This window comes from Phyllostomus discolor, chromosome 3 (genome assembly GCF_004126475.2).
Source record: "Phyllostomus discolor isolate MPI-MPIP mPhyDis1 chromosome 3, mPhyDis1.pri.v3, whole genome shotgun sequence".
In the NCBI taxonomy this organism is placed as follows: Eukaryota; Metazoa; Chordata; class Mammalia; order Chiroptera; family Phyllostomidae; genus Phyllostomus; species Phyllostomus discolor.
Window position 1 is genome coordinate 197,354,836 of NC_040905.2, and position 13,229 is coordinate 197,368,064.

Consider the following 13,229-nt stretch of genomic DNA (forward strand, 5'->3'; position numbering starts at 1 on the left):
TTAACCCACAGACTACAGGGCTCTGCTCTCCACAGCATGTCAACGTGGAATTTGTTGTTCGAACCGCCTAGAGACACAGCTCTAGGCAAGACGAATCCAGCCTTGTCAGATAAAGGATAAGGTCAGAGATGCAACTGCAGGCCGTCAGCTCTCACGTGACATTAAACCTGTGTAAAGTAGCTCCATCTCAGAGGATTTCTCATCTCTTCAGGGGAAAGGTCACAGCCAAAGGACTGGTTTCAGCTAAATGGATGCACAGCCTGAATGATTTCAGCAAAGTCACAGGCTCTTTGGAAACGGTGCTTTCACCTTCCAAATGGTGCACGCCGTTTCTTTTCCAAGAGTGACGGCCCTCGGGATCCCAAGCTGCTTGCCTGAGTGTCACCTTCACAGGCAGGGGGCTTTGTCCAGAGCACAGGTGGATTATCTCCCTCCCGTGTCTCTTCATCAGAACGAAGGCGGTGTTCGGGACACCTTCAGAATACTGCCATTTCCCCCCCTGTGCAAAATGACCTCAGTGCCTATTGGAACTCCTTTCCATAGTTACCTCCCTCCTCTCCCCATCCCCCCACCCAGCTCCACCCCTTCAGCTTAACAGCAGGGGTGGCTCTGGAGGCCAGACACTGGTTGTCTAGGGGTCCAGTGGCAAGTACTTCAGGGCACTTCTCACCAGAGTCACTGTCTGTCTTTCCCTGGGTGCTTGGTTGGCCACGTAGGCTGCCCCCACATCTCTACGTCCCCAAATATCCAGCCCTAAACACTGTCCCTGTTCCCTTAAATTCCCGATTCAGATCCTGAAGACCTGCAAGAGGCAACTGATTGAAACGCCGCCATTTCTCTCCCTCTCTTTCTCCCTCCCTTTCCCTCTCTCTAAAGATAAATAAAACCTTAAAACACACACACACACACAAAAACAAGCAAACCATTAGTCTACCAAGTCATTCTATTAATAAGGATAAGTTAACAAAATAAGATACCAGAAGGATTTGTGGGTAATGGAAGTAGAGATCTTTGGAAATGGAAGTAGGCACAGAAAACTGAGAAAATAAGGTCTACATATCAGTATGGGTCTAAAACTGAAACCCTGTAAAGGAGAGCCAAGGGCTGTGTTTTGGGGTGAATATATTGCCTGCCCAAGGACACAGTAGGAATGTCATATGCATGGATATGTATGTGTTGATTTGAGTTTTGTTTTTTAGAGAGAGGGCAAGGGAGGGAGAAAGAGAGAGACAGAAACCTTAGTATGTGGGTGCCTGTCACGCACCCCCTGCTGGGGATCTGGCAATCCATGCAAGTTCCTGGACTGGGAATCGAACTGGTGACCGTTTGACCTGCAGGCTGGCGCTCACTCAGCTGAGCCACACCCTCCAGGGTGTGGAATGTCCGATATCTTGATGGGAGTAGTGATTACATGGGTGTGTATACAGGTGTACACAATTTCATGGACTTGAGCATTAGCTCTGGGTGCATTGTGTGGATGTAAATAAATCCATAAAGTTGATACAGTGAAAAACATTGGGAAAAAAAACAAGAATAATTGAACCACGGAAATAAATAAAGAGAAGATTCGAGACATAGCTGAACAATTGCAAGGACATTTACTCAATCTCGTAGGAAAAGTCTATAATACTAAAGAAATTTTGGGGGGCGACCTTAGGAGCTAAGGGCCATGAATCAAAAACATGTGACTTCCATTTCAACACTTGAATATCTGTTACATCCCTCAAGTAATCAAGTTTGCTCAATTGGTTTAAAGGCTTGTAGGTGTCTGCATTAGTCGGTGAGAACTGCTGTTAGACAGCACCACACACTGGGTATGTTCAACAACAGAAATGCGTTTTCTCACAGTTCCACTGGGAGGCGCCAGGCTCACCCGGCAGCCCCATCCCGACTGGAGCTGAGCTGGGCGAGGAGACCCACGGGCCCTGCAAGGTGGCAACGTCAAGCTGCAGAGCCGCCTTCCTCACAGCGGTCCTGCCAGAGGAGGTGGATCTGGAGGAGCAGTTTGAGGAGCCGGAGGCTTGATCTTTGGGATCTGATAACCTGACAGGACCCCGCAGGAGTGGAGCCGGGCTCGGCCCCCACCCTGTCCTTGCCACCGGGTCTCTGCCACACCCTCCTGTTATCATTCTAATATCAGAATGCACTTGTTTATTGGTAACACAGGACACAGAATGGAGGCGGGGACAGGGTTCATTCAACTCCTATTTTATTTCTGAATAAATGAATTTAGCCATTAAAGGAAAAAAAATGAAAAAAGGTGGTGGGTCTCCAGAATTTCCGTGATTCCGCGAGCGGCACGCGGCAGCCGCTAAACCCTAGGCTCTGAGCTTCGTTCACCGCCCTCCAAAGGCCAACAGAGCAGGCCCGACTCCCGCCGCCGAGAACCACGGCCTGGGTGGGTGCGGGAAACGCCCGCGGCCTGGGTTGGGGCGACGTGGTGCGGCTTCCAGGGTAAGAAGCAGACCCAGGTTTGCCACTGGACAGGTTGCGCGCGAGGGGGACCCAGTCTAGGTTTCTCCACTGCCCTAGGAGCTCGGAAATAGTGAGGCAATAGCTGCCTCTCTCGGCCCTGACTGCCCAGCCCAGCTTAGATCTGCAGGTGGTGATTTCAAGCACCAGTTTCCACCAATGGGAACCCGATCTCCAGGGAGAGGTGACACATGTGGGCGGTGCCAGAGAATGTGGGCCGAGAATAGGGGGCATTGGTGGCACTAAGGGAGTGCTCACAACTGCGGGACTTGGGCGGGGGGAGAGGGGGACAGGGCCAAGGATGCTCGCGCCTTTCAAAGGACTTCTCCCTGGGCAAGTTTGAGCATTAAAATAAATCGTGATGGCAACAGGTGAAAACTCATTAAATGAAACGGCAATCAGGAGTCCACATTGATTTACCCACTCTTTTTAAATGGGGTATTTGTACAATAGGGGTGATGCCTTTAGCACTAGGACTTTTTCCATCACGTTATTCTTGACTTTTTAATACAACATCTTAGCTAGACTTTTTTTTTTTTGCAGGGTAAGAGTAATTTTTTTTATTTTAATCATTGTTCAAATACAGTTTTCTCATTTTTACTCCCAATCCAGTCCCCGTTCCCACCCTCCCCACTTCCCTCCCATTACCACCCTCCCCTTAGCTTATGACCATGTGTCCTTTAAGTTTGTTCCTGTGAACCCTTCCCACTGTCCCCTTAAATTCCCTCTTCTCTCCCCTCCGGTCACCGTCAGCCGAGACTTATTTTTACCATTGATTGAGGCGATTGGAGACTCAAAACCATCACATCCAGTACTAATTTTTCACATTCAGGGTTGTTCTGGGGAGAAATACCAACAATGGCAGAGAAAGGGAAAATGTATCTACTATCAGGGGGATATATACAGATATTGGGACCTTCTAGGTGAATGTGTGGGGCCGCTGCCCAGGGAAAACGTGTGACGTGATTGCTGTGTTGGTGGGAATTTTGGATTTTACAACCTGTGTCCGCTTGCCACCATCGTTCCTTACACAGCTGGCCACGGGCATTTTTATGTCAACATCCCCTTTCCCCAATTTAGAATAATTGCATGAGCTAGAGCATATCCATGTGTTTGTTTTGTTTCAGTACATGTTTGTTTTGTTCAAGTTTCACGAAAACTTTCTTTTGTCGTTTAACACCTCATTTTTTGCAACCATGCCTAAAAACCTGAGTCTTGAATTCAAGAGGGGCTGCAGCTGTCATACAATGAAAAAGTAAGGAGGGTGTCTGCTCCTTAATTCACACTGGTACTTCAGATATAACACGACTTCCTAGTAGCGTTACACATTCAATTTGAATTTTCTTACACGGACAAGCCACATTGCATCATTCACTATGTGGTTCGCTCTATAGATTTTGTAACCCCTTCTATGTACAACAAGTTTTGTTTTTTTAATTGTTTTTTTAAGATTTTACTTATTTTATTTATTTTTAGAGAGGGAAGGGAAGGAGAAAGAGAGAGAGAGAAACATCAATGTGCGGTTGCTGGGGGCTGTGGCCTGCAACCCAGGCATGTGCCCTGACTGGGAATTGAACCTGCGACACTTTGGTTCACAGCCGGTGCTCAATCCACTGAGCTACGCCAGCCAGGCTATAACAAGTTTTTTAGACATTCCAGCATTGAGGTCTTTGTGATCTTTTCTTTTGTCTTTCCTGTTTTTTTTTTTTTACAAATTTAGTTAAATTTTACTGTTACCATATAGCAAAATAACAGGAGCAGAATTATATCCTTAATAATGACAGATTAAACCTTATCCCTTATCTTACTCTTCACTTCATTACACTGACAGTAAACAACATCTTCTTTAAACTTTCATCTTCCCCAATTTAAGCCACTCCTGGCTAAGCGAATGTCACATTCATTTATTTTATTTGTAGGATCACTTTTCCCAGAGTCTTTACAATGTCTCACTAAATGGAAGTACTAGGAATGCTTTTTGGTGTCCACAGTTCTGCAGGATGTCTGGTGGTCTTCATTTTCTTCCACCGTTAGTGGATTATCTTCTTTCTAAAATGTTTATTTAATGTTATTCTTTATTTTTTAGTTGAGTCTAAAGAGAGGAGGAGGGAGGGAGAGGGAGTGAGAGACATGGATGTGAGAGAGAAACATGGGCTGCTTGCCTCTTGCATGTGCCCCAGCCAGCACAGAACCCGAAACCCAGGCATGTGCCCTGACTGGGAATCAGACCAGTGACCCTTTGGTTTGCAGGACGATGCCCAACCAACTGAGCCACAATGGCCAGGTCTTCCTCAACTGCTTTATAAACACTATGGCCTAATGTATTAAAAATGCTTTGAGAAACAAGAATGCTTCTAATAACAAAAACAAAACATGGTTTGTGATCTTTTTAAGAACTCAAAATTCATGATATTTGCCAAGATTTAGATTAAAGTTACATGTCAGGGTATTCCAACACCTGGCTAATTATGAACTTGATTTTCTGTGCTGGGTTCTGAAATGGAGACAATGTCAGCATTTTGTACATTGCTTAACCTTCTATTCTACACTCACTAGTCCTTTCCTTGAACAATAGCTGAGGGCACAAGAAGTTGAATTTTGGCCAAAATATCCTTTAGGATTAGGTTAAGACTTGTAAGTGTACAGTATAAGAAAATACCTTTTCTTAGAGCAATATACTCCCTTTGTCCACGCTGAAAGTCTAGCTTCCAAATTAAGAACTTAAGGGAATGAACAAATCCCCTTATCTATACATACTGGTTTCTCAATTAAAAATGCACAACTGGGCTCTGATCAGTGTGGCTCAGTTGGTTGGGCAACGTGCCGCAAAGTAAAGAGTCGCCTGTTCCATTCCCAGTCAGAGCACATGCCTGGACTATGGGTTTGATCCCCTGTCAGGGTGCATGCAAGAGGCAACAGAAATAAAATAAGGATAATTATATTTAATTCTTAGAATAGTTAGAATTATTTTAAAAATAAAGAAGGTATACTTAGGTTAATATTTGGTGCTTAATAAAAATTCAGTTAATGGACTGGCAAAGAAATTGCCTTCACTTATTGATTGAACAAACATTTATTGTAGCTCTACTTGGGCCAGAATCTTATCTAATTATGGGGGTGAGTTGGTAAATAAAATAACCGCTCTGTTGGGAATTTCTGAATTTCATTGAGAAATTGTACTACTAGTTATTCACCAAGGAAATGAAAACAATCTACTTCTCTGTATATGAATATTCATAGCAGCTTTATTCATGTCTCCAAAGTGGTTACAATTCAGCGTATATATACATATTATGGTATATTTATGTAAGAGAAAACAACTCAGGAATATAAAGAAACAAAGTATCAGCACGTGCCACATGGATGGATTTCCAAACCATCATGCCAGAAAAATGAACCAGAGACAGAAAGTGTATCCTGGTCGTGACTGGTGCAGCTCAGGGGGTCGGGGGTCGTCCCTCAAACGGAAAGGCTGCCAGTGTGATTCCCAGTAGGCAGCTGATCGATGTTTCATTCCCTCCCTTCTCCTCTGCCTGAAAACAAATAAATAAAATATTTTAAAAATAGTAGATCCTGTGTGGTTTCATTTGCATGACCTGTGACCATCTAAGAAGTAAATCGTGTTTGGCACAAAACATGACATCAAAAATTACTCCCACTTAATCTGCTGTTTCTCTTTCTCTGATTTTATTGTTTTCTGCAAAACATCATTTATTAAAAGACCAGGTTAGATATTTTAAAACTCTTCTGTGGTAGAAAATCAGGATGAAACACAGATCGCTAATGGCTGGTAGCCTTTTGACCTGAGATAATGCTAGCAAGTGAGCCAATGTGTAAGATCTCCACGACAGGCATCCCTTCTCAAGGTATCCGCTCATCCGGGCTATCTCATTGTCACAGTCAGAGTTAAAGTGGAGATCTAACGGGTAATACCTGTGTCCTATCCCATTTCTAGGTCCCCTGCAGATCAGCACAGGAAGATCACAGAGGACTCTTCCACCCTGAAAGCCACCAGTGTGCACTGAGGACAAGATCCTGTGTCCTGTGAAAAGAGCGTTGTGAGGAGGGCACGGGACACTCACCAAAGAGGGCGTACCAACCTGAAAACCTCCCTCAGGCACCACCTTTGTGCTCAGAGAGAGGACACATACTCAGTTCACTGGGATGCAGCCCTGCACGCCACAGTGTCCTCGTCATTTATCAGCAGGTAACTCGGCCACCCAAACCTTCTCCTCACTCTCCGCCTCATTTCCCTGAGGTGCTCTGTGTGGCTGCAAGGGGAACACTGTCACCCGAGAATGCTGGCTGACGCTTTGACCTGCAATAAACACCATGGAGACAGCCAGTGGGAAACATGTGTGTGGTAGGGCTCCCCTTCCTCAAGGTACACACTCAGTGGGGAGACCTCATTGTCAAGTTCATCCTTAAACCACAAACATGGCGGATCCTGGCCATGGTGGCCATGGTGGATTTTGGATGATTCTAGGACCTGTGCCAGAGACCCTCCAACCCACTCAGTGCTCACCCGGCACTGGACGTTGTTTCTGTTCTCGACCCCCTTCTGGGGGTGACAGCAGGAGATGTGCCCCGTGCAGAAGTCTAATGTGTCCCTAGCTTTGAAGTTAAGTCCCCACCGTGGTGACTGGAAAGTAAACCTGCATTTCTTGTGCATACACTGAGATTCTTGTTTAAAGCTGTAACTGCCAGGTGCCCCTCCCTCTAGTTTTGCTAATAATAAGACATTTTCGGCTCTCCCCCATCTTTAGGCTCTGGTCAGGGAGAGGAGGAGGAGTGAAGCATCCTGCCTCACCCCCCTGCACCCCACCTGAGGGTGTGGAGTCCACCAAGCTGACACTGGCCACTCCACGTGCAGCCCCACCCTGTGCCCCTCACACGGGTGTCTGAGCCCTCTCGGGCTAGGTGAGGAAGATTATCTTGGAGCCTTAAACAGGCCACTGAGTCAGAGACACGTGTCTGTGGGCCAGATGGGGAAAAGCTTCACGGGTGCCTGCCTGTGTCCTCCCCACCTCACACCACAGGGCAGGGGTGTCTGGTCCCTCCTGTGAGGCATCCCCAAGGGTGGGGGAGGCTTGTTGCATGTGGACTCTGCCTCCAGCAGGACAGTGAGGAGCTGTTGGGGGCAGCCAGCCACTGTTCCTCCCAGCGGCTTCTGTTTCTCTGCACCACTGAGATGCCCCGAACTCCTACCTCCAAACTGTGTGAAATAAGAAGCTACTTGACCCTGGGGGACGCCCAGTTGTGTCCTCCCTTGTCACCTTGTCACACACCTCCTTCGTGCAGCTGTCTGGAGTTCAAGGTGATGAGGGAGCAGGACAACGTCCAGCTTATCTGTGTCTTTGGGTGGAGCGATGCTTCTCACAAAGAGAAGCTGCTGAACAGTTTATAGTGTTTCCTAGTGTTCTTTTATAAATGTATTGAGAAAAACAAACATTTTAAAGGATGGGGCCTCAACGAAAAAGCCTAGAAATGGACAGGCATGGAAGAGCCCTGTCAGCCTCAGGACGACTAAAGGGGACCTTCTAGGCCCTGAGCCCCAACTCCTGGGGTCCCCTGAGTGTACACCTCCACAGTGAGCCCAGGCAGTGCACCCACATGGCTGCTACAAGAAACATTGTTTAGGTTCCCTGCCAAGGATGAGCTGGGAGGCTCCTCGTTAGGGGCCAGCCGGGGAGAAGGTCCACAGAGTTTGTTACGTGTATGCAAACACTTCTTGTGGAGATAGGGCCACTGAGTGGACGAACCGAGGAATGATTTCAGGACGGTGATGACCAGCACCCTCCAAACCCAGCAGCCGATGCTGGGGTGGCCAGGACCTCCTTGGTCTGTCACCCACAGAGGCAGCTCTGACTTCTAGTGGTCTGGGGCTCTGCACACAGCCTGACACGGCTTGGTTTCCGTCCTTTCCTTTTCTCAGTGGTTGGAAACCCTGAGGCAAACAGCTCTCCCCGTTTCCACTTTCCCCTTGGCTAGAACCTGTGGCAAACCGGGCCTTACTCTTGACCCTCCCACCGCTGGCTGGGGCAGAGCGCCCTCAGCCTGCCTGTGTCGGCAGAAGGTGGAACTCGTGCCTTCCCCCTGTTTAGGGAAGGAGGGAGCCTTGTCATCATGGGCACTGTGTCCGTTCGGTCCCCACCTGGGCTGTGAGGACGTCCCTGGGTGGGCTCTTCTCATTGCATTTGCTCCACAAACCTCCCGTTCTGTATTTAGGATCTGGTTGGTGACTGGCTTGTTCTACAGGTTCAACACCTGCCTTGTCCTAGAAACACCTCTGGTTTCTGGTGGGCAGGACTCTGCCCGGAATTGAACATGCCCTTGGCTCTGAGCCACAAGTCTTGGAACCCCTTCCTGATCTCCAGCGTTATTTGTTTTTATTGTTGGTGTTGGTGTTGTTGTTTTTAATGGCTAAATCCATTTAGTCTGAAATAAAACAAGACAAATAAGAGTCAAAACAGCCCTGTTCCCATGTGCTGCCTGTGTCCCATGTTATCAATAAATACACTTACGCTGGTAGACAATGCTGATAGGACAGGGTGGCAGGGACAGAGTGGCAGGAATGGGGTGGGGGCAGAGCCCTGGCCCCACTTCTGTCGGGGGGTGGGGGACGGTGTCAGGTTATCGGATCACCAGGACCAAGCCTGAGCACTCCTGAGGGCCCTGCATCTCACCCAGCCACTGCAGGACCCGCTGTGCAGGAGGGTGCGGGGAGGAGTTCTCAAGTGTAGCAGGTTCAGCTCCACATGGTCAGCAGGGCTCACCTTGCCAAGATCTCTCTGGCTCTGAGCAGCCCCGGTTGCCTGGGGGTCTGTCTGTAGTGGGCTCCCCAGCAGGCCTCTGGGCAGCCCCCAGGAACTTGCCATACAGGCTAACCACCAGCTCAGGGTGCCAGCAGCTTCTGCAGCCCCAGGAGCTTCACCTTCCTCTCCTCCCTGTCCCTAGCCACACGGCTAACTCACGCACTCACTTCTCCTCCCAGTGGCGCTGCTGCAGTACTGCCATGGGTCTGGTACAGGGCGGTCCTGTGGCATTCCCCAGCTGTGTCTGTCTCTCCAGAGGGCTGAATGCGGCAATGCTCCAGCTGCTCAACCGGCTCCTTCAGATCCACCTCCGCTGGCAGGACCTGTGTGAGTAAGGTGGCTCTGCAGCTTGTCCATGGCCACCTGCAGGGCCTGGTGGGTCTCCTCATTCAATTGGTGTTGAGATGGGGCTGCCAGGTGAGCCAGGTACCCTCAGTGCTCCTTTTGCTTCTTCTGCTGCTGGCACAGCATAACTGTTCCTCCTCAGCACTGGCTAAGGCCACATTAAACATGCCGCCATGGCCTCTTGGCTACCTAGGTCCTCCAGCATGCTCAGCTTTGGCTGGGGAGCCTCTTGACCCTTCTCCTCTTCTCCATTCAGTCCACCTTCTTCCTCAGGCAGAGCTGCAAGGCTCAGCTGAGCCTGTAGCTACTGGTTCTGTTGGTGGACAGTTTCCAGAAGCCCCTGGGTCTCCTGAAACTCCTGGCGGGCCATCTGGGCTTCCACCTTGCCCTGAACTTCCTCTCCCTGCAGCGTCTCCATGAGCTGGACATGCAGCCAGACCTGATTCTAAAATATCTCCTGTCAAAGGCCAGCTGCTGCCAGGTGACCACGTGCTGCTGCAGTCACTCAGGTGCAGGCCCTGCTGCTGTTGCTGACTCTTGAGCCTCTGGGCTCCTCAGCTGCACCGTCTCCTTCAGCTCCCCCAGCTTCTCCTGCAGCTGGCCCAGGTTCTTAGCCAGCTCCTTCTTGACATACTGCTCTGTCTGGTGTGTGCTGGTGGTCTCCATATTTGTTGGTCTACCTGACAGAGCCATCCTGCAGCTCAGCCAGCTGCTCCCAGAGCTCGGGGTTCTGGGAGAGAACACGGCTGATGGTGGTGCAGTCGTCTGCGTGTCCTCCGGAATGTGCCGGCTGCGTCTCCACCCAGTGCTCGGCCTCCTGCTCTAGGTCCAGCAGTCGGCGCCCCTGCTCCTGATTCAGACGACCCAAACCCTCATGGCCCTGAATCTGGGCCTGCAGCTCCCCTGCCAGGATCTCCAGTTCCTGCTGTAGCTGTTCCGCTTCTCTTTACAGCCTCTGTTCCACCTCCGAGGGCCCTTCGGGGGGCTCCTGGGGTGGGGGGAGAGCTAGCTAGCTGGTTCCTCAGGCAGGCCAAGCTGGTCAGCTCCTGCACCTGACTCATGTGCAGCTCCTTCTTCTCCCTCAACGTGCACGTCTGCTCTGACTTCTGCTGCATCTTCTGTTGCCAAATGTCATTCTCTCCTTTCAGATTCTCTGCATATTGGACTCTCTTGACCTGCAGCTTTTCCAGCAAATCCTTCAGTTGTTCCATACATGTCCCCAGCTGTACCCGCTCTTCCAATGCTTGCTGTCACTGCCCCTCGTTCTCGGGGGTTTCAGACTGACTAGGAAAGTGTTGCAGCAGGACCTCGGATCTCTCCAGCTTTTCCTTCTGCTTTTCTTCCATCCTGAGCTGCATGGCCTCCTTGTCAGCCACCGAGACCCGAAGCTTTGCAGATCCGAGTTCTCCTGCTTCGGGCTGCCATTTGTTTTGTTGTTCTGGTAGAACTCCAGCTTTAGGGTGTCACAAGTTTGGGGTAGCTCTTTGTTGCACCTGTCCACCTGTCTCTGCTGCGTGGAGACGGCCAACGGCGTCCACTCCAGTCCTCCGACACACTGCTGGGAAGACCTCACGAGACCAGCAAGACCCTCCACCTCTCCTGTTCTTGGCCCAGCTGCTTGTGGAGAAGGGACCAGAGCTGTCTGTAAGTCTGTCTTCTCAGACACTGGAATCCCTGTGGTCTGGATATAAACCTGTAATTGCTTTCTCAGGACCTCTTGCAAGCTTTTGTTTATATTTATGCTTCTCTTTTTTTAGTTAATCTGCAACTTCCCGGTTCTGTTGTTTCTTCAGAGCCTGTATATTAGCAGAAGATGCTTGTCCCTCCACATGGACGGAGGATGCAGGCTGCCATACGAGGCCGATGAGCTGCAGGGAAAGCTCATGCAGGCTCTTGGTAGACGAGAATGTGCCTTCAGACTGGACAAAAGGACCGTGCCCAGGACCATAGTTCTGAGTTGATGAAACAGCACTGGGGGAAAGGACACTGCCAGGTGACATGGTGTCATCGGAAGGCAGTGCTGTGGGAGTGGCGTGGTCTTCGGGTGCATCCTCAGGCAAGTGACTACCATCAGAAGTGGCTGTCTCAGGGCTCCGGCCATTTTTAACCCTTGCTTTTTCTTAGCTCCTACCAGAACAGGAATGCCCCTTTACTGCAGAAATTCCCTCAACTTTTTCCTGGCCTTGGTCAATTCATTCTGTCACACTTCTGACAGCTCAGGAAGGGGAGAATGCGCCCTCTAGTGGAGCAAGTGACTGGCACTGGGCCGCTCGTTCCCAGGGTTCTCTGCTACTTGCCTGAGGAGGGAGTTCCCCAAGCCTCTCCTGCTGATGCTTTCCTGGGGTCTCCCTCTCTTGAAGTGGCGATAGCTTCTTGACCTGTCTGCTGTTCTTCCCCATCAGAGGGATGCTAACCCGTGGGCTCCCTGAGACGGGGACATGTTGTGAGAAGCTGGATCATGAGGATTCCATATAGTGAGGAGAGGGGGGCCCAAGATAAAGGGGCTGTGTGTGTGCATGAGGGCGGGATCCAGAACCTGGTTATGGTCTGGGCATAGAAGAGAAAAGGCAAGTGCGGGGGGGGGGGGGGTGCAGGTGGCAGGTGGGCCCCAACCACTGTGGGGTCCAGTGGTAAAAATGGATGAGACACAGAGGGCTCCCTTTGTTGGAGGTGGGGAAACAGAAAGTGAAGGGCTTGTGGGTGAGAGGAGGGTGGAGGCAGTGTCACTGATGACCCCGTGGGTGTAAGGTGACAAAAACTGTCCGCTTCCGTGGTTACTCTGCCACAGGCCTCAGAGCAGAGGTCTTGCAGTAACTTCTCCATGATCTGACTTCCGAAAGAAGGCTTGTGCTAGTGTGTGTGGGAGGGAGGGACTTCCAGGGATTTCTCTCAGGGACAGGCGAAGCTGGCGGGGGGTCCCAGGCCCCACGTCCCTGCCTGCACGACAGCCCACTATCCCTCCCCCAAGCTTTGCTTTCACAGCCCTTACCCACCCACGGTTCTCCCAGGCACGTCGAGGCCAGGCTTCACTGGCGTTCGGTGGGCTAGCTAGGAAGAGGGACCCCCAAAGTCACGGAAGAGAACGTTCACCTGTCGCAGGAGAAAGCTGGCCCCGTGCTGCGCAGGCCTTCCAGGGCAGCTCTCCCAGGTGGGGAGCCCAGACTCAGGTCCCACAGTGCCGGCTGCAGCAGGGGGCTCTTTCAGAAGCTCTGGGGCCTGTAGCATTTGGATACCTGCCCTTGTCCCCACTGGTGCCTGCTGAGCCCTGCCTGCTTCCCAGGAGCCATGGTCCAATCTTCCCTGAGCGTTCCCAGCTGACTTCTCTCTCTTCCCGTGCTGGTGCAAAGAGAGGGGAGAGAAAAAGGAAAGACGGGTGTCTCGAGCTTTTTTTGGTCCGAGCCTAGGGTTCACTTACCTTGTTGATGTTGTGTTCTTTTTAAAATGCTGGGACATTTCTGAGCTCGGTGACAGGAAGAAGATCACACACACACACACATACACACACACACAGATGAACCCCAGCCCCCACACCTGACTGAAGTGCAGGGTGACCCAGCCACGCTCCTTCTCTCTCTAAAGCGTCCTGCAAAGAGAATG

General features: G+C 50.4%; 1 pseudogene; it reads right to left on the reverse strand.

Moving 5' to 3' along the window:
• Positions 1-8,964: 8,964 nt before the first annotated feature.
• LOC114513803 lies at positions 8,965-11,844 on the reverse strand (annotated as a pseudogene).
• Positions 11,845-13,229: the final 1,385 nt, after the last annotated feature.